The following is a 21,161-nucleotide window of genomic DNA, read 5'->3' on the forward strand; positions in this document are numbered from 1 at the left end:
GGTGCTGTGCCGGTGTTTCCAGAGGGGGGAAGGTCTGTGGTGGCCTGTGCCTGTGTGAGGGGAACCGACTGTCCAGAGGTCCCAGATGGTCCGGGCTGGTCATCTAGATCCAGTTGGACAGAGGTGCTGTCATTACTGCGGGCTTCTTCTGTTGGTGGTGTGACATGTGTGGACCCTCCTGTCTGGTGACATTGGGTAGGGGTCCTGCAGGAGTATAAAAGGATGTTTATTACATCTGTATGTGTAATGGTGTGCAATGGGTGGGTGACCGTGTACCCCAGTGCTAGCATTCCTGTGTGGGAGCTTGTGTGATGATGGTTTAGGAGGGTGTATGGGTATGTGCAGTGGGCATGCTTTGGTGATGGGTGTCCATGCTTTGTTGTTGCATGCCGGGCTTGGTGTTGGGATGTGTGGTTTGTGATGTTTGGACATTTGTGAGGGTGGGGGTATGTGATAGCATGCAGGTAGGGTGGGGGATGTAATGATTGAGATTTGTCTTACCAGAGTTCATTCCTCCACCTACTCCTGCAAGGCCCTCAGGATGCAGAATCTCCAAGACCTGCTCCTCCCATGTTGTTAGTTGTGGGGGAGGAGGTGGGGGTCCGCCGCCAGTCCGCTGAACCGCCAGGTTGTGTCTTGAGACCACGGACTTCGTGTGTCGTGATAGTGTGGGCGTATTTCTGTTGGCGTGACAGTGTCGGTTTTGTTTTCGCCAGTTTATCACTGACCTTTGGTGTGGCGGACTTGTGTGGGTGTCTGACATTTGGCAGATTCCGAGATGTGGGTCATAATAGATGTGGCGGAATTCCGCGGCCGCGGCGGTGTGTTGGTGGTCTTCTGCACGGCGGTAAGCGCCTTTTACCGCCAATGTTGTAATGACCCCCATTATGTTTACTTTGAAATATGAAGGTTTAACCAAGAACAGAGATATGATTTAACCATAATCCCTGGGGATGCTGACAGATAATGGAGGAGGCACCTTGGGAATTCCTGACAGTCCTCCCCACCAAGGACCCTCTCACAGTTTGGCACAGTTTGGCTTGGTTTCACTCTGTGTGTAAAAAACCCTTCAAAAAGCAAATTCCTCAAACCTGAAACACGGGCATGAATGACACAATTTAAATCCAAGAGTTATGCTATTAGAGAAAGAAAAGTCAAGTAAATGCTCTTTTAAAATTGCACTGTCACTTTTTGTAGTACTTGAGCTCAAACAGATTTCCTGAAGCACATTTAGGCGAGTAAATACAATAATAATGTAGAATGTTCAGAAATGCATTTGTCTCTTCAAAATAAGCACTCTGCCAAAATATGAGGTCTGAAATACACCAGCTGTTCTAGGAAAGCATGGCGCTCAAAGAACAAACTCCCTGGAGAATACTAGTCATTTAGCTGCAGTCTTTTCTGGAGTGCTGGAGGGATGCCTGGTGTCAGCTGGTACAAGAACAAAAAAAAGAATTGCCTCAAAAGTCCTGAATACGAGGATGACAGCAGGGGCTGGGTTGCCAAATCAGATGCTGAGATCAGGAAGCAAAACAAAGCCAAGCAGGGAGGCATGCCTACTCTGCTATCTATAGCCAATAAGGAAAGCAGTTGAGTTTCCAAATGTGGATGAGTCACCACACCCAATTAGAAGCACATGTCTACACCACACCCAATTAGAAGCACATGTCTACACCTGCTCACATTAGCAAACAAGCATTGGTAAAACAAGCATTGATAAAACCAATTGTGTAACCCAGCACATTATGTTTACTTAGAAACATGAAGGTTTAACCAAGAACAGAGATATGGTTTAACCCTAATCTCTGGGGATGCTGACAGATAACGCAGGAGACACCTTGGGGATTCCTGACAGTTACTATAATTTCAAGGAAAGCATAAGGAGGCATCTCCAACAAGCTGCACTTAGACCCTCATTATGAGTCCGGAGGTCTTTAGACCGCAAGACTTACAGTGGCGATCAGACCACTGTGAACTTGGTGGTCAGACCACCAAGGGACTGCCGCCACCACCAGGAACAAGGTTCCCGATGGGTATGCAGAGGCCGAAGTCATGCTCAGCCACAGCGGTGCTTAAAGCAGCACCGACATGCTGATCACAACTTTACTTTCTGCCAGCCTTTTCATGGCAGGAACCCCACCATGAAAAGGCTAGTGGACAGTCAGGGCTGAGGGCCACAGTGGAGCCCCTGCACTGCCCACAACCATGTTGTGATTAGTGCAGGGGTCCCCTGCACAGGACCTCAGAATGCAGACTGTCTAATATGACAGACAGTGCACATTCCAATGGTGCTGGAGGCACCCTCTGTGCAAAGGCATTGAACAAGCCAAGGCCAGTGCTGCCACAGAGTTTCCACTGGACTGATTTCTGAAGTTTCTGATGGTCAGCCCAGTGGAAACCTTTAATTGGTGTGGGGGGTAGACTGCCAGCTCCACATCGGTAAACTCTCCACAGGGTTGATGGCCCAGCGGTTGGCCCACCAGCCACGCAATGAGGTGCTAAGTGTGGAATATGCTATAAACAGTCAATTTGCCCTTGAAACATAAAAAATTGTAGCACTACGACACTGACACTGAGATAGCTAACCACTACAATTTACTAATAGAAACCCTTTCTACCAAAACAACAAACACAAACTAAGGGCCTCATCATAAATTTTGCCATCCGACCGCCGGACCACCAATACGACGGTGGGGAGGCACCCTTCAAGCCAACTGCCTCCCCACCATGGTATTATGAACTCCCTGCAGGGCTGCCCGGCACAGACAGTGCAGCGTCATTGGCTTTGGCTCCCAGGGAGAACCAAGACCAATGCTGCCACACTGTCTGCGTTGAGCACACTTGGAATGTGCACTGTGTGTCATAACAGACAGTGTGCATTCCAAGTGTGCTGACGGGGGGCCCCTCCACTACCCTTGAGATGGTCATGAGCAGAGCAGGGGCCCCGTGTGGCCCTGTTCCTGCCTTTTCACCAGCCTTTTCAAGGCGGTGAACCCACCATGAAAAGGTTGGTAGAAAGCAAGTCATGATCTGCAGAGCATGGCTGACATCGGCATGCCATGGTTGACCATGACTTGCACCACAGCCAACTCATCGCGATACATGCTCTGACCGCCAGCATCGTAATCTGGTGGTGGGACCGCCAAGATTATGAAGGTCAGACCCCAACCATCAGAACGGCGGTCTTTGGACCACTGTACTTGTAATTAGGCCCTAAGCCCCTTCATGGATTACTTCAAAAATACTTGGGTTGGCAGAACACATCACTCCAGATAGAGATGCCAATACAGAATCAAAATACTGTGGTGGACTGTCTATGACACCACCGTGGCATAGGAAGCCAAAACAAACAATGCAGTGGAAGGATGGCACAATGCCTTCCAGTCCACACTGGACAGAACTCAACCTACACTCTCTAAATTCATAGAAGCCCTATGAAACAGCAAAGTTTCTAACAACTACAAATGGAGCAATCTGTAAACCAAATTGCACCTAATCTTAACAATTCTATAATTTGAATTGAAACTCCTCATAAAAAACAAAGGAGTAGATTACTTAGCAACAATAGCCAAGACTATATTTTAAAATACATTTGAGCCTAAAAAATGCCGAAATAATGTAGCTTAATCTTACCCTACATTGAAAATCATTTTTTTATAATAAGCATAATTTGTTATTACATCAATCAAAACATTACATAAAACTCCAATTTTAAATGACTTGTATAATAAAATAATACATATTATTTATATATTTTTTTTAAACCTCACCAACTAAAAACTTCAAACAAAAAACTCAATCTGTTGTCTAAAATATTTGCAACACATAAAATATACAATACCAAATAACAATATCATTACACTTGCATAAATGATAAAATATAACATTTCCCAGCCAAAACAAGGTATAATAAACCAAAAACTGGAACTTATTTTCCAAAAAGCCCCCCAAAAAATAAAACCAAACCAATAAAGATCCATCAAAGCAATCCAAGGTATCTAGGGACCATAAAAATAAAATAAATGTTTAAAAAAAAGAAACGCTCCTGGAAACTAGGAAAAAAGGAAATCAAAGTAAAAAATACTGGTTTACTAAAAACCAAAACAGATTGCCTTAAAAAAGAAATAAACTTAAATCCAAAGGCCCATAGTACACATTTGTAAACAAAAACCTGCAAAGTAAAGCAGAAAACACACTCGTAAAAAACAGTACATTAAAATATATATATACATAACATTTCATTACATAAAAGTAAAAAAAATAACACAATATAACGTAACATTACTAAAACACTGTTTGAAAACGTAAACCAACACACTAGTAAAAATGCTACAATTACTACAGCTAAATATACTAAAATCATACATAGAAACAAAACAATATATCTTCTAGAACTGTCCCCTATATCCACTCTACCATCAAAACCCTAAAAAACATCTATAAAGGACTCACCTGAACGAACAGCAGCACCTTTCTGCAACCTGTATCCTGGAAAATAGACTGAAAATAACACAAATAGATTTATGAAACAAAATAAAACAAACATTCCTTAGAAGACAAAATAACCCAAAATAAAAACCAATCCATTTAAAATTGAATATTAACATATAAAATAATACATTCATCACCATTTATAAAAAATAATAATTTTTATTTATTGTTATTTATAAATAAATATTCCTTCATTTTGAAATATACCATAAAAAATATATTCATAATCTAATTAAAAAACATATTGAATACATACAAAAATTAAACTATATTTCTAATGTTATAATACATTTAAATTGTGTTATATTTAAGTTAAGACATATGCAGTCCTAACCACAGGCATTATTCCAAAAATGAAAATGTGAAAAATGTCACTGTTAAAAGTTTTATTATAAGTAAAATAAATAAACCTATAATGTTAACTATACAAATACATTTTTAATAGTACATCATAAATAATACATATTTATTCTTTTTGCATAATTTAATCATGCATAATTTTTAACATTTTGTAAATAAGTTAAAAGCATTAAAACAAATCCAATTTATTAATAATAGCATTATAACTTTCGTTTACAAAACACATAAAAATAGTATTACATTTACAATTAAAAGGTAATAGTAGATTTTTAATACCTTGAGTAGAAAATAAAACAAATATTTCCAGCTACCTTGCCTGAGTCAGAATTGACTTAAAACTAGTTCTGCCACATCTGCGGTGCTGGAAAACACATTATCGGCTGGGACTATTTGCAACCCTGGCTCAGAGAATAGTGGCCTCCCTCTGGGGCCATGAAGAACAGGGTAGTGTTTATTGCTGAGCAGTTAGCAAGGGTGAGCAGGAACAATTGTCAGAGCAATGGACAGCACTAGCACCACTTCTTTAGACTGGGAAATGTCAGTGAGAACATGGTCCAGTCAAAGCTGGAAAAACACATAGGGGCTGATTACGAGTTTGGCGGTCTCCTGACAGCCATATTGGCGGTGGCGGTTCGACCCTCAACAGTTTGGCAGAGCGGACTGCCATATTATGAGTTTAGGGGTGTAGCTAACAGAAGACCGCCAGCGATTCGCCGCCACCTTCAGGCAGCACAGACCTCCAACACCCCCTGGAGGCACAAACAGGCCTGCAGAGACCACCTTTCCGCCAGACCTATTACAAGATTGCACACCACCAATGGGACCACCGCGGTCCAACCACCAGGGAGCACCAGGTGGAAATGAACAGTATAAATGGAGACACTCACCAGCAGACAGCCATACACGTCCAGAGCCGCCATGGAGCCATTCCTCAATCTCATTGTGCTGCTCCTGCTCGGCGAAAGACAACGAAATCAACACCGACCTGGACGACACCAACCAAAAGTACTAACACCTACCTGGATTTTTTTAATTTTTAATAAAATTGTACGGCTAGGAAATACATCATAGACTGCGGATGCCAAGGCCAGCACCTACACCTATCATTCATGACACACACACTCATATACTGCAACATATGCAACCACACATTCACAACACACACACACTTCAGCCTGCACACACACATACTGCATGGCAATATCACACATATACACACAGCTACACAACACTGGATCAGGGACACCGAAGGTCACACAACATACACACACACAGCAGCAACAACACAACTAATGCACATATACAGACACATTCCACATACTCACACACAACACTGGCCAGAGACTGACCACACATACAACACACCAATAATATCCAATAAATAACTTTATTTCGACTGAAAGCCATAAAAGTATCCAATAACAACAAACCATAATCATGCAGTAAAATTATATTATAAATAGGTAAAAGGAAAGGTTCCATATATTACATTTAAGAGTGCTAACATTTCTACAGGGTTAAGTTGTTAAAACAAACAATTGTAAAAACAATACAGGACGGATATCAGATTTTGAAATCCTGTAAGCCTATCTATCTTAATTCCGCATGGTAATCTATTTCTGCCTAAAATAATGTAATCTAAAATGAATTATTAATACACAGAATTATAGCAGCAATACAAGGCTGACATCAAAGTTTCTTTTTAAAAAAAAAAAAGCCAAGCCTTCCTGTCTTGATTACACTTAGTAGTCTTCTTTTGCCTTGAGTAGTTATAGATATGTCAATCAATCAGCAGAATTTTCTCTGGTTCTTATGGCCCATGCGCTTTGTAAATACCTTGTGACTGCAAAAACGACCTTGTCGCTTGTGTCACTTGCAAGAATTCGCAAGGATATGTTATGTTTCCTTATCCCCATTAATCTACATAGAGGAATAATCTACTTCTTCCTGGACGCCGAATATCTGGGACAAAAAAACATAAAATGTGCAAGTGACTCTAGTTGCTCGGGGCAAAAATGACAAAAGCTCGAGTTGTAATCCTCCTTGCTCCATCTTACAGTGAATGTCTTAAGTGGCAATATCCCTAGCCTAAATTTAATAAAAAGGGTTTTGACATAGGGGGGATGGATGTTGTCCATATAGGCCTCAAACTTGGGGCTACATTTGTGGTCTAGAAACTGTAGCGTCCTGCTGCCTTGGACCTTATTGGTCCAAGTTTGCACCAAGATGGCCTCCCAGTAGCACCGACTTATTTGTGCCTTTACTTCCTTTGTTAAATTACAAGGATCTCTCCACACCTCCTCCATTTTGATAAATTGGCATATATCTCTAATGTATTTAAGCCAAGGAATTTTTAATACGCCACCATCCGCTAAAAGCTCAGCTACTCCTACTTGGTAGGTGGACAGGTGTTCGATGTCCAAAGACGGACCCAGTACATAAGAGGTCTTAAGGCAATCTCATTGTGGATCTCGTTTAGGGCTAAGTCAAATCTAAGGGGAATGAGAGGAGTACTCATCGGTAATCTCAGAAAATTACGCAGGAAGTGGTCTTCCACCGTCGTTAAACCTCTAGAATTGCAATGCCCCCATAGCTCAGCACCATAGGTTGAAGCAGCCACTGCTGTTGCCTTATATACTGTAATGGCAGGTGAGATCTCTCCTTCCGAGATATTTGCAGTACAACACACATTTACACACATATGCCATGGAACAGACACAACACCAACATTGATCAACGCTGCAATCGAAACACACATCACACACACATAGCACAATGGGTCAACAATACCATGCACAATACACACTGACACAAACATACAAAAGTTACACAGCGAACCACAACAACAACACCTGCACAGCTGCGATGGGAGCAGTTTGATCCTACTTGGAAGGAGGCTGCATTGGGACACATATCACGTTCAACAAGGCCCCAAACAACATATGTACTGGAATTGCCCATTATGGCATCTCAGGGACAACCAGTACCAATTTTAAAAAACAGTCACACAATAGGGGAAGGCCAACGCTACAAAGCACACACAACTCACAGTCCATGGGACATACCCCTACACCAAACAACTGCCAGGAACACACACCTAAATGGACACATGCACACTCAAACGCAAAGCAAACTACTACAACTCAACACACTCCAGGTCTGCACTGACACAAATCCAGAACACACACACCACATGTACACAATACCTATAGCAGAGGACAAGTCATACCCCTTACATGCCCACATAACACAACACAAAATAAAAACACATACCACAACAAACACACCACAATTCCATGACACCAACATTTCAACTACATACACATAACCATCACACAATACACACTCTCCCTTTGGGAGACAACAGCACTGCACACAAACTCACAGACTGCAAAAAACATAACATGGAGCAGTAAGCAGCACAAACACACACACAACTACACACACACAAACAATGTCAGCCAGGAGCAACAGAAACCTAGGGAAGGAAACGCAGGACAAAGATGTAACAAAAACACCAAAAATAGGTTGGGTTTATAATAAAATTATCTATAATTAATAAACAAGTCCAAGGCCATAGGCCAGTCCATTTCACAATGGCCCAAAAGGCACAACCCAGGCCCTAATACTCAACTCCTGACTGACAAAGAACCTCCACAGGTAGGGGCATAAAAGGACAGTCAGACACCTCAGGGATTACTGTGGTGCAGGGGAGTGGGGTCTGGCTGGGGGAGGTGGCTTGGGTTTTGGAGGGTGTTTTGGGTTCGGGCTTGGGAGGGGGGCCTTCTTCAGAGGGGCAGACGTCTTCTTGGCAGGGGGAGGGGCATGGGTGATTACAGGGGGACAGGGGAGGACTTCAAGGTCAAAGAGATGGCAATGGGGAGGGAAACGGAACATTTGGAGGTGGTGCAGGGGATGAACAGAGGTATGGTTAAGGTCACAGAGGACCAATTTTTTAGACACATGGGGATGGTCATCAGAATGGGGTTGGATTTAGAGGTTGAAGTAGTGGTTGTATGATGTGTAGGTGTGGATGTTTTGGATGCATGTTTGTGGGAGGTGTGCATTTGTGTGGTTGATGTATATTGGGTGGTTGAATGAGGGTGTTTATACGTTTGGGGTTGAGGAGGGTGGAGATGCTGGGAGATGCAGTGGTGGGTGGGTGGTTGTCTGTTGGGGTGGTGAATGCAGGTATGGTGGATGCGCTGCATGTAAGTGTCTCTGTGGTTGGGGTGTCTGCAGGTATGATAGGTGTGTTGGCTGGATCAGTGACTTTTGCTGCAGTATCTGCAGGTGTGCTAGATGTCATGTGTGTGATGCTGGGGGTGGGGGGTATCAGGAGAAGTTGTGACTGTTCATGTGTCTGCAGGTGGATGTTGTTTGTGTGCGTGCCTGTGCTGTGTCTTGTGGTGCTTGTGTGCGCTACACTTGTCTTTTTAGATGGCTGCATGCAAGTCTGTCTGTGTGCTTTGGTTGGGTTGGGGAAGAGGGATTTTGGACTGGGAAGAGGAAGGTGGAAGTGGGGCGGAAGACAAAGGGTGACTGGCTGCCATCAGTGTGGAGGCCAGAGCCTGAAATGATCGCTGTAGGCCAGAGATTGCACTGTGAATGCCCGCCAGGAATGCAATGATCTGTTAGATCTGGCTTGCCAGTCCCTGCATGGCATTCACAATGGCCGTCTGACACACAGAGGTAGACCTCAGGAGATCAATAGCCTCCTCACTGAGGGCAGGAGGGCTAACAGGGGCTGGGGCAGAGGTTCCTATGGCAAAGGAGATGCCCACACACTTGGGTGAGCGGGCACAGCCAACTGGGTGGGGAACAACAGAGAGGGTGGTGGTAGAATGGGTTGGGGGCAAAGATGGTACAGGGTTGGTCCCCAATGGGTCCACCACCACTAGAGAGTGGCCAATGGTGGAAGAATCCGTGGATAATGATGTTGATTGTGTCTCCCCCGTGGCACTCCCCTAGCCCTCCGGGCCACTCGGTCCCTCGCTCTCTGTGGTCCTGTGACCTGAGGTTCTGTGGCCAGATGCTTCCCCACTTGACTCAGCCCTGCTTCTTTCGCCTGCTGGGGCTGATGCTGATGCTGCAAAAAGAAAGAAAGGTAAGGTCATGACATCTACATGATGACAGTGCAATTACAAATCAAAGAGGCAAAAAATTCAATCATGTCAACTGGCCTCCCATATGAAGTGACAGCAAAATGCCACCATCATGTGCCAACACTAAACCATGCATACCATCTGGATTCACAAAGGTAACACATGAGCAAATCGTGGTCTCAAGTAACTACAATAGCATGGATGAAGTCTAGCTAGCACACTAACCATGACACAGCCAGGTAACCACTCCACATCAAACTTGTGCAACATGCCGCACACCACATGGAACCAGTAGCCAAACTATAGATCCCTTTGTAAGGTACCCTAACAATTACACTAACACAACCCTATACACACATCTACATTTCCCTGATATAATGTCTCAATGACAATTGATGGTGTTAAGGAAAGGCAAACAACCATGCCTGGATTAGGTGACATGGAAACATCAATTTCATTAAGGACACAACACAACAATGTACAGATCCACAAGTCTCACCTCACCACAATGAGTCAAGGCTGGTAGTTTCAAGGCTCACTCAGATGTGCCACACATCTGATGTTTCAAGAAACTACATGCAAGTCAGGTCCCAAACTTCATGGAGAGATGTCTCCTGAATACACACATGAATGGTCTAATAAGGTCCAGGATAGCCCCCACCAATGTCTCCCACTCATTTTCATGTTTACTTCTGAATGTGTTTGGAGCAGACAACTGTACTGTCCAGGAAGGAGGGACACAGTCCTTGCAATCACAATCAGGATACCAAAATATTTTACTATGAGAAACAACATCAATACCCACACCACAGACATGATAACCATGGCATCTGTCTGTGGAGGAACTCCTGACCACAAGCACATGTCACACAAATATCAGTACAAGTCAATCCTTGATGCATCCATACAATCAGGGCACAATTCCTAATCAACACACACGTTCTGTGGACCCATAGCCATCATACCACATAAAGGGTAGAAATCATCATCAAGTGGATCAACACCCTGCCCTTACCTGTCATGTGCATCATCGTTACTGCTGTTACACATGACTAACATCATACTATGCGGCATGAATGTATCTGTCTGAAAACGTATGATGGTGACACAGTCCTGTCTGGGACATCACGGTAAATGGACTACAATTGAATATGTATCAAAATGACAACAGGACCCCGTGAACATTTATGTGAGATTTAAGACATCATGACATCTGCAAGGCTACCATATGCCTACATCTCATCCATAGATATGTGTCATATTGGAAATGGAGCACATGCAGACACATAGGCATAAGGAATGTTGGCTACACTGATGACACATCATCCATGACAATGCACATTCCCCACTTACGAAGGGGAAGTACCTTGATACAGCAGCCAAGACTTTTGCCATGTAAGTCATGTCACATGTATGATTGGCACCCACGCATCACAGACTGCTGTGAGGCACAAGCACCCAACACACCATGGAGAAAATATGCCTCTTGGTTGCAGATGTCAAGCTACACAGATCCCCATACAAATGACAGAGGACAGTGGCCCACTTTCTACATACCTTTGGCCTGAAACCTTTGCCAGGAATGATCTGTTGTTGGAAACTTAAAACCACCATGGTAGCTTAAAGAAAACTATATGGAGCCGAAACACAGTCATATGTGTTTCATGCTGGACAATTATACTCAGGGTTCACAATTGTTTAGTCCTAGGTCCCAGCTCCAAAAGGATGAGCACAACAGTTGGAAACACATGGCCTGTCTACACCAATTTGATGCCAGAAGGTGTGTGACACATGAAAAAATGCCACATTGTCAGAGGGAGAGGTCTGTCTCTCACTCAATCACCTGGCAAAGGGTCAAGCATGTCTCACATATATATGTACTCACCCCCTTGTGGCTGCTGTGCTGCCATCGAAAGCCCATCCAAGCCGGATAGGCCACCGCCAAAATGCGGGCCATTAGGGGCTTCATGGTCTGATGAGCACCCCGTCCTTTTAGGAGGACATCCCCAGCTGGGCCTCCATGGTCTTCCGGGCCCAATGTCTCAGGTCCTCCCACCTCTTCAGACAGTGAGCGCTCTTCCGGCTGTAGACCCCCAGGGTTTGCACCTTCTTGGTGATGACGTTCCATATCCCCTTCTTCTGAGGGGCATTGCCCTGCATGGATGCATAAAAACAAAACAAGAAATCATGTCAACAAGTCCAATGTAAAAATGGCGGAGTCACATACATGTCAGTGTTCAAGACTAGAACATTCTGTCTTAACCTTCCTGTTTGCCTGCGGCACATAGCATTCATTGCACACAGGGAAATGACTGCAAACACTCCCTAGTAGGGTGCACTACATACCCCACAGCTCAAGCCCTCCACTGATCAGTTATAAATACAGTTACTTTTGTGGAACATAACATGATCACATGACATTGATTAGGTGCACAATGGAACAAATCCCAAAAAGTTGCTAGTGACATCTAAACCTCACTGCAAACAATGCACAAAAAGCTACACTGCCTCCAAATACCACATGCTGCCAATAGTCATGATATGTAACAACAAGCCTACTGACAGACCCATTGTGCATTAACCACATGGAAGGGAGTGGCATGTGGAGCACACACAGAGACAATCCTGTCCATATGTGTACATGTGCTGAGTCTGATGAAGGCACATGCTACTTCAGGGTGTGGGAGTTTTAGTGTCACATCAACCAGTAGATACACATATAAACACATGGGTACACAGAAACTATGACACTATAAGAAAATACGTGGCCCAGCATCGTACATGTCCAACTTCAAAACCATAAACATAGACTCCACTATCATGGCACATTACACAATAGCACAATGCTTGCAGATGTGCAATGTCCTAAATAAAAGGTGCATGCACTGGACACATCAGAGCTGTATGATAGAGACAACAGGGCTGAGTGATCGAGGGATCTGTCATGGATATGTGACACATATTGTATGAGATGATATGAGCATGTCAGTCACATATAATGAGCCTGCCACCAATGTAAATCCTATAGTAATCAGTGAACATGGGCCCAAGAAGTTGTTTATATGCAGAGGCATGAACCTACACCATCACATGCTTCCCAGGGAAACAGGGAGCAGGTGCAGTGTCACACTTGCAGTGCAAAAAGGAATCAATACTAGGACAGTTTTGCAGTGAGCAAACATACATAGGAACCCTTTTTGGCAGGCTCATTAGAAGACCTACACATCACACTATGGCCCTCATTCTGACCTTGGCGGGTGGCGGAGGCCGCCCGCCAAAGTCCCGCCGTCAAGTTACCGTTCCGCGGTCGAAAGACCGCGGTGGTAATTCTGACTTTCCCGCTGGGCTGGCGGGCGGTCGCCTTCAGACCGCCAGCCAGCCCAGCGGGAAAGAGGCTTCCACGATGAAGCCGGCTCGGAATCGAGCCGGCGGAGTGGAAGCTGTGCGACGGGTGCAGTTGCACCCGTCGCGTATTTCACTGTCTGCGCAGCAGACAGTGAAATACATGTAGGGGCCCTCTTACGGGGGCCCCTGCAATGCCCATGCCAGTGGCATGGGCACTGCAGGGGCCCCCAGGGGCCCCGCGACCCCCCCTACCGCCATCCGGATCTCGGCGGTCCGACCGCCGGGATCTGGATGGCGGTAGGGGGGGTCGGAATCCCCATTGGAGCACCGCCGGCCTGTCGGCGGTGCTCCCGCGGTCCTCCGCCCTGGCGGTCAAAGACCGCCAGGGTCAGAATGACCCCCTATGTCCTTCTAATCACACACATCAGAGTACATTATGTAGTCCACAGCTATTTCACAATGGGTACCTATGTCCAAATCTGAGGGGCGTAGTAAGTCATTACCTGGCTTCAGTGCAACAGTTCAACAAGGTCATATGTAGTCACAGACCTATGTGTAAATAGTGAAAGAGCATAAATGGGGTTAAACCCACACATATGGCATGCCATCAACTCTCCTGCTGTCAGGATACCACATGTGACTACACTTTACAAACATTTTCTAGGAAAAGTTGCCTGGGGATGGCTGCAGTGACACCTTACCTAGCCATGTGCAACCAACGCAAGTTGTGTCAGGGAACACTCAGTTCACACTCAACATATTTTCTCACAACTTCAGAGCTTTCACTTGACATGAATACATGCCCATTCAACCAACCATTCAAACACACTTACTGCAGAAAAAAGGGCTTGACAGACACAAGCTGACAAACTCGGCTTAAGGCCAGGCTAACTAAACCTGAGATAGGTAGAGGTACATCAAAAGTGTGCACATAGTGCACATACCTGCTCCTCTGGTGCACTCTAGAGCTGGTCATACAGGGGTAGGACCTCCTCCACCAGCTTTTCCAGCTCTTCTGATGAGAATGCAGGGGCCCCATCACCTTTTGGATGCAGTATTATTGCTCCCAGAGGTGGTGCACAGCAGCTCAGATTGTGGCGGTCTTGCTGGCAGCAGTGTCAGGAGTCAAGTGAGAGATGCAGCAGAAAATGGCAGTGATGTCTACCATGTAGACAACCGTCACCACCGGCAGACATTGCCACTGGACCAAGACCACCACAGGCAGCAATGTTATCTTATGGCAATGTCCGCCGCGGTAGCATCCGCCTACTGCCATGATAACTTCCGCCGGCGGTCAGGGGCAGTTCCCAAATGTCCAGGAGAGTAAGTCAGGCAGCTGCCGTTTTAGAGCCATGGAATGCATTTACATTATATATTTTGATGCATCACAAATCCAAAACAGATGTTCTGGAGAATATTGAGTGCTGGCCAAGTCTAGTCAAGTAGGTCAATCCTTTTCATAACTATATTGATACGTAGTCATGCAGATGTAACAATATGATTAGTGGTACAGCCTCCACCCTCTCTCACACATGACTTAGGATTTTGTGCTTTGAATCACAGACAGTTCATGGAGTTAAACGGACATGAGGTTGCTGTCCATATAGCTGATTGGTACACATATTTATATGAGGAAGGCATCAACGTTCTAAGAAGTGCAAAGCTTAGCACAGGTGTGTGTTGTTAATCATGTTTACAGTGACACACATAACATGTGACATTTCGTATCAGAAATGTAGTATGTAAAATGCAAGGGACACATTGAGTGACTGCCTTTTTTTGTCTTTTGACTCACATAGTTACCCTGGGAGGAGACGGATCAGACACCTTCTTGTATACCATCCACTAGCAGACTTGAAGACCATGGAGGAGACATTATTGATTAAGATCTATCACCTGGATAGGCAGACAATCATGGTCCTCTGTCATCAGTTGGAGTCAGATATGATGCCAGCTATCTATCATCCAAATAGCATACCACTCATAGTACAAGTCATGTCAGTGTTACACTTCCTAGCCACAGGGTCCTTCCAAAATACAGTGGCCCTATCTGCTGGGATGTCCAAGCTTATGTTCAGTTTGGTGTTGAAGGATACCCTCTCGGAACTGTTGAAACACCTGGACAGCTGCATCCAGTTTCTTCAACGTAATGATTTTGCCCATGTGAAGGCACACATTCCACATGTTGTTGAAGCCATTAATGGTACCCATATAGCCTTAGTTCTACAGCTTGGCACTGAACAGGTCTATAGTAACCGAAAAAACTTCACTTCTATTGATGTCCAAGTAGTGTGTTTGGTGCACCTCCACATTTCCCAAGACTGTGATCGGTACCCAGGTTCAGTCCATAATGCCTTCATCATGAGGAACAGTGCTATTCCATAGCTGATTACATGACTGTACCCAGAGAGGGCCTGGCTGGTTGTATACACATGTCATGTGTATATGTATGTTATGTCTGCTGTTAGTGAAACCTTGCTCTGTACTCATGATTGTACACATGTCACATTGCTTTACAAGGGATTCTGCCTACCCAAATGGTCCCTGGTTGTTGACACCAGTGAGGAACCCAACTACGACAGGGTAAGACCACTTCAACAAGGCACATGGAAGAACACACTGTGTCCTTGAGCGGGCTTTTGGGCTCCTGAAGGCAAGATTCCGGAGCATTGGCAAGACGGGTGGGGTCCTCTTCAACTCACCCACAAAAGTGTGTAAGATCATTGTGGCCTGCTGCATGTTTCACAACCTTGCCCTGAGGAGAAACATCCCATACATTCCTGGTGAGGGGGAGGTGGCAGTGCCCCTGGGTGAGAATCCTGAAATGCCAAGTGAGGATGACAGTGATGAGGATGAAGGAGGAGACATGCAGGCCGATCTCATCAATCAGTTCTTTACCTGAGCTTAAGTATGTGATGTTCTGTGATTACTCAGACTGCAAGGGCTACTGTAGGGGTCGTGATATGCATTGAAGGGTATGTCTCTTACCATGAGACAAGATATTTCATGCAATGCATCATACTGCCAAGGTCTGCTGGCTACATCTGACTTGGAGATGTCCCTCTCTTTAGCATCTCCTTTGATTTGCGCAGTCATATTGCACTGTCAGTGAAACAATAGAAGTTTGAAATTACTTTTGTGTCTCATGTATGCCTTTACCTGCCTAAACTACTTGTATGTGAACTTTTCCTTCCAGGTTTCATCACCATGCCATCCTCAAGTGCTATTTTCAGAGTTGTGTCATTGTCAGGTGGAAGTGGCTCATCTGACAGGTGAATGGGACATGAAATTGATCCAGATACTGTTTGTTACAAATTTGGTTTGTGTGGGTACCATGCCCAGGCTGCCTGGACTGTGGGAGGGGAGTTACCTGAGCTACAGAATGGGCCTGTTTGACATGGAATGTTGGTCCAATGGTCCCATGTGTGTGGCCTTGTGCCTTTGTAACATGTCATTGTCGCCAATCAATGCATTCTCCCTTCACTTTGTGTTGACAATGTTCCTATATGCCCTGTATGCAGCTGTTGATGTGTTTCCTATTTGCAGGCCACAGTGCCTATTACACAACACTGACATAGGTGTGTAACATGGCAGTAGATGACTAACCATTGTAAGAAGATGGGCCTCAGACTAGGGACCGTGAACTGTCCTCTGTCTGTGTTATGGGCTATGTCAAGTTGGATAGACGTGGTTTTGGCATGGGATCAGGGTCAAGCTGGGAATAATATCCACCTATCTGTTTGCCTATCCTACGGTACATGGTCTGACATAGCCCTTTTTTCTATGGTCAGGTGGATAGTGCTTTAGGATAACTGTACAAAGGTATCAATGTGTAGTCATTCTTGGCTATGAAAGTCCAGAGATTTTTGCAGCCTATGGGCTGTACAGTGTAAATAAACAGTTTGGTGTTACAGACCACTTGTGTTATTGTGTTGGTAGTGATTTTCAGCCTGACCCAGCCGGTGGTATATTCTTCCTTACAGTGACATTCTCATATTTACTTCAGTTGTATCACATGATTTTTACATTGTACATCTGGCATAGATTTTACATTGTACATTTGGCATACATTGAGTGCTAGTTGTATTTATTTACATGTGTTTTAAACTCAAATGTATAAATTAAGGAAAAACAGTTAAGGTATCAGTCATGGTGGATGTAATCATCAGAGTAGCTGCAACAAAATTTGAAGTCCTAAGTCCAGTGTCCTACTAACCAGTTAAATTGTAATGGTTGAAGAACAGTCAACAGAGTGAATCTGTGGCACACAAAGGAGTTCCATTAAAAAAAGCTCACTTCCTGGCAGTGGTAGAGGACTTGGTATCTGCAACTCCTGGATGTTTGGGTGGATGTCTGAGCTTGCAGGGGGTTCTTCAGCTACAGAGTCAGGGGTGTCTGAGGCAGTTTCTTCTCCAGGCAGGGCCTCCCTCCCACTGGCTGCCACAGATATTGAAGGGGCTAATGTTAGGGTGCCGGTGGAAGGGGTGTGGTGTTGTCTTCTATCCCTGCTCAGGGTGGTACGGATGTCCCTCAGCACCCCTGTTAGGGAGGCCAAGTTGGCATTGATGACCTCCCACTGTTGATTGATTTCCTGGTGGTAATCCCTCTGCAGCTGCTTTATCTTCCTGTGTTCAATGAGTACCTGGCCCATCACGCCTTGGGACTGTTGATAGGCTCTCAAGACTTGGGTGATGTTGTCCTGGCCAGATCCATCCCCAGCACCCTTATGTCGCTGGCCCACACCATCCCTCCCACGCAACCTAACCCCACATACCTGTGCCCTTGGCACAGTTTGGCCCCTACCACTGGGTCCAGGTCTATCATTGGCTGAGGTGTCTAGATGGGACTCAGGTACCTGTACTCAGGTGCACAAAATGGTAGAATCTGTCCTCAGGACACAGGTTTAGGGTGACTGGTTGCCTGAGATGTTGACGCAACGGGGCTCAGAGGAGTCAATATGGTCAGGGTGAGGCTGATGAGTGTCGTCTGACCAGGTTCCTCTGATGGACCAGTGGCGTCCTCAATGTCCACACATCCAGGTGATGTATCCTCAATAAGGACTTCATCCGTTGGGGAAGTGGCAGTCTCTTGAAGGATCTCCATATTCCTAGTGGCAGATACACCTGTTGAAGTGAGAGACAGTATGTTACAGGTTGTATTGTGACATGTACGTCGAACAGTTCACAGTGACATTTGCTTACTTACAAGTACACTTCGGCTTTGCATTTTTCCCTTTATGTGAGAGGCTCACATGCTATCAACTCTATGGACCTGACCTTTGGGGTAGTGCGCAATTCTATTTCAAGTCACCTTGATACAGGTTGTGTGAGTATCTTGGTACTTCAATGACTGTTCATGGACTCCTATCATTCCAGCAGTGCAGTCAAAACAGTGGCTGGGCATGACATGGCTAAGGTCATCTTGGGACCTAGTAGACTGTCATGCATGACGACCCAGAACCATGTAGTTGCATATGTAAGTTGTCAACAAATGGTCTGTGCATTGTGAATTTGTATGCTGCCACATGCATTTAGATGAGGCATCTTAGTACCTTTGTTTGTCTTTTATTGATTTTGCACACAGGTTGGGCTGTCCTTCTCGTCCACACTATTTACATCTTGGCTTAGCAGCTCACGATGGATCTAGTTGATTGTGCACATCACAGATTGTAGCATGGTCTGTTTCTTGGTCCCTCCCAGGTGTGTAAACTGCAAAGGTGAGTTAACAGACAGCAGCAGAATGCCAAGTAGGCTGTGTCCTGGTTATTGTAGTCACAGGGACTGTTCCTTCTGGGGTTTACAGTAATGTTACACCAAGTACTACAAACAGCATACATAAGTCATCCTCTCAGGTGAGTAGGTCTTCATCGGGAGTTGATGTGAGAGGATGTTTGAACAGATGCACAGTGGGCAGGTGTTTTGCCCTGGGTCGACAGTGCCTGCTGGCCTTTAGCACTGCTGTCATGGGCTGTCCTCCCAACACACTATACAGTTGAGATCCCCTCGGGTGAGTACAGGTAAATAGCTGAGTAGAGGTGCAATGGTCATAGTATCAGAGTACACTGTATTGGCAAAGTATAGTGAGGGTGCTAGTGCCTGCTAGCCTTATCATTGCTGTCAGGTGAGTACAGTTGAATAGCTGATTAGAGGGAGAAAGGTCATAGAAGGAGAGAACCCATTTTAGCTGAGTGATGTGACATTACCGGTGCCTTTTGGCCTTAGCATTGCTGTCATTGCCTGTCCTCCCCACACACTATACATTGGAAATCCCCTCAGCTGAGTACAGCTGAATGGCTGATTAAAGGGAGAATGGTGACAGTAGGAGAGTACACAGATGTGGCTGATTGGAGTGACATTACCAGTGCCTGTTGGCCTTATCATTGCTGTCATTACCTGTCATCCCCATACACTATAAACTTGAGAGCCCCTCAGGTGAGTACAGTTGAATAGCTGAGGAGAGGAACAATGGTCATAGTACCAGGGTACAATATATTTGCAATGTGTAGTGAGGGTCCCAGTGCCTGCTGGCCTTAACATTGCAGTCTTTGCTTGTCCTTCCCACACACTATGCAGTTGAGATCTCCTCAGGTGAGTACAGTTGAATAGCTGGGTAGAGATACAATAGTTATAGTACTAGAGCACACTTTATTGGCAAAGCATAGTGAGGGTCCCAGTGCCTGCTGGCCTTATCATTTCTATCATTGCCTGTCCTACCCGCACACTAGGCATTGGAAGTACCCTCAGGTGAATACAGTTGAATGGCTGATTAGAGGGAGAATGGTCATAGTAGGAGAGAACACAGTTGTGGCTGAGTAGAGTGATATTACCAGTGCCTGCTGGCCTTAGCATTGCTGTCTTTGCCTGTCCTAACCACACACTATACATTTAAATGCCCATCGGGTTGGTACACTCCAACGTGGAGTTGTCAAAGGAGGTAATTTTAAGTAGGATACACTGTTCTGGTATTAGCGATAGTGAAACAGTGCCTGCTGGGACTTCTAGGGCTGTCAATCCTTGAGGTACTCCCAGTATACAGAGCTGCTGTTCCCCTAGATGAGTGTACTTGAAATGTTCAAGGCCAAAGAGTGGTCTATGGACAGGTAGCCACTGGGCTATTGAGTGGGGTGGGATTGTGGGTGGGTAAAGGTGATCAGTGAGCATTCATGCCAATACATTTTGGTGATCTAATTTTGTAGTTGTGACTTACCCGACTCCACTCTCCCAGGTATTCCTGTCAAGCCCTTAGGATGCAGGATGGCCAAGACCTTCTCCCCCATGTTGTGAACTGTGGGGGAGGAGGTGGGGGATCACCGCCAGTCTTGTGTACCACCAGCTGGTGCTTGGCGGCCATGGAACTGACCTTCCCCCTGAGGTCGTTCCATCTTTCCTGATGTTTTCCCTTGTGTGCAGTTTGCTGCCTACAGAACTCACTCTGTTGACTATTCTATGCCACATTTCCACTTTCCTAGCCGTAGTAGTCTGTTGCACCTGGGCTCCAAATAGATGAGGCTCTACTCTAATGGTTTCATCCACCATGACCCTTAACTCCTCATCTATAAATCATGGATGTTTATGTGGTGACATGGTGAAGGAAAAAATGGTGGGGAAATAAGAAAAAAAATTATAGATCCTGTGTGATGAGCGGGTGGAGTGCAGTGTCAGTTGTGATAGAGTACAAATATGTGTTGGGGGTGTAGTGAGGATGTGAGCTGTGTGGCTTCTGTGAAGTGGAGTGTGCATAATCTAATCTTTGCACTGCTGTTGCTGTGTGTGGCATTGTAGATGCATAGGATTGTGGTGTGTGAAGGGGTGTGTTTTATAGTGTGGTTGTTAGGCTTATAGGGTGTGTGAATGTGTGTCA

This window comes from Pleurodeles waltl, chromosome 5 (assembly GCF_031143425.1).
Source record: "Pleurodeles waltl isolate 20211129_DDA chromosome 5, aPleWal1.hap1.20221129, whole genome shotgun sequence".
Classification (NCBI taxonomy): domain Eukaryota; kingdom Metazoa; phylum Chordata; class Amphibia; order Caudata; family Salamandridae; genus Pleurodeles; species Pleurodeles waltl.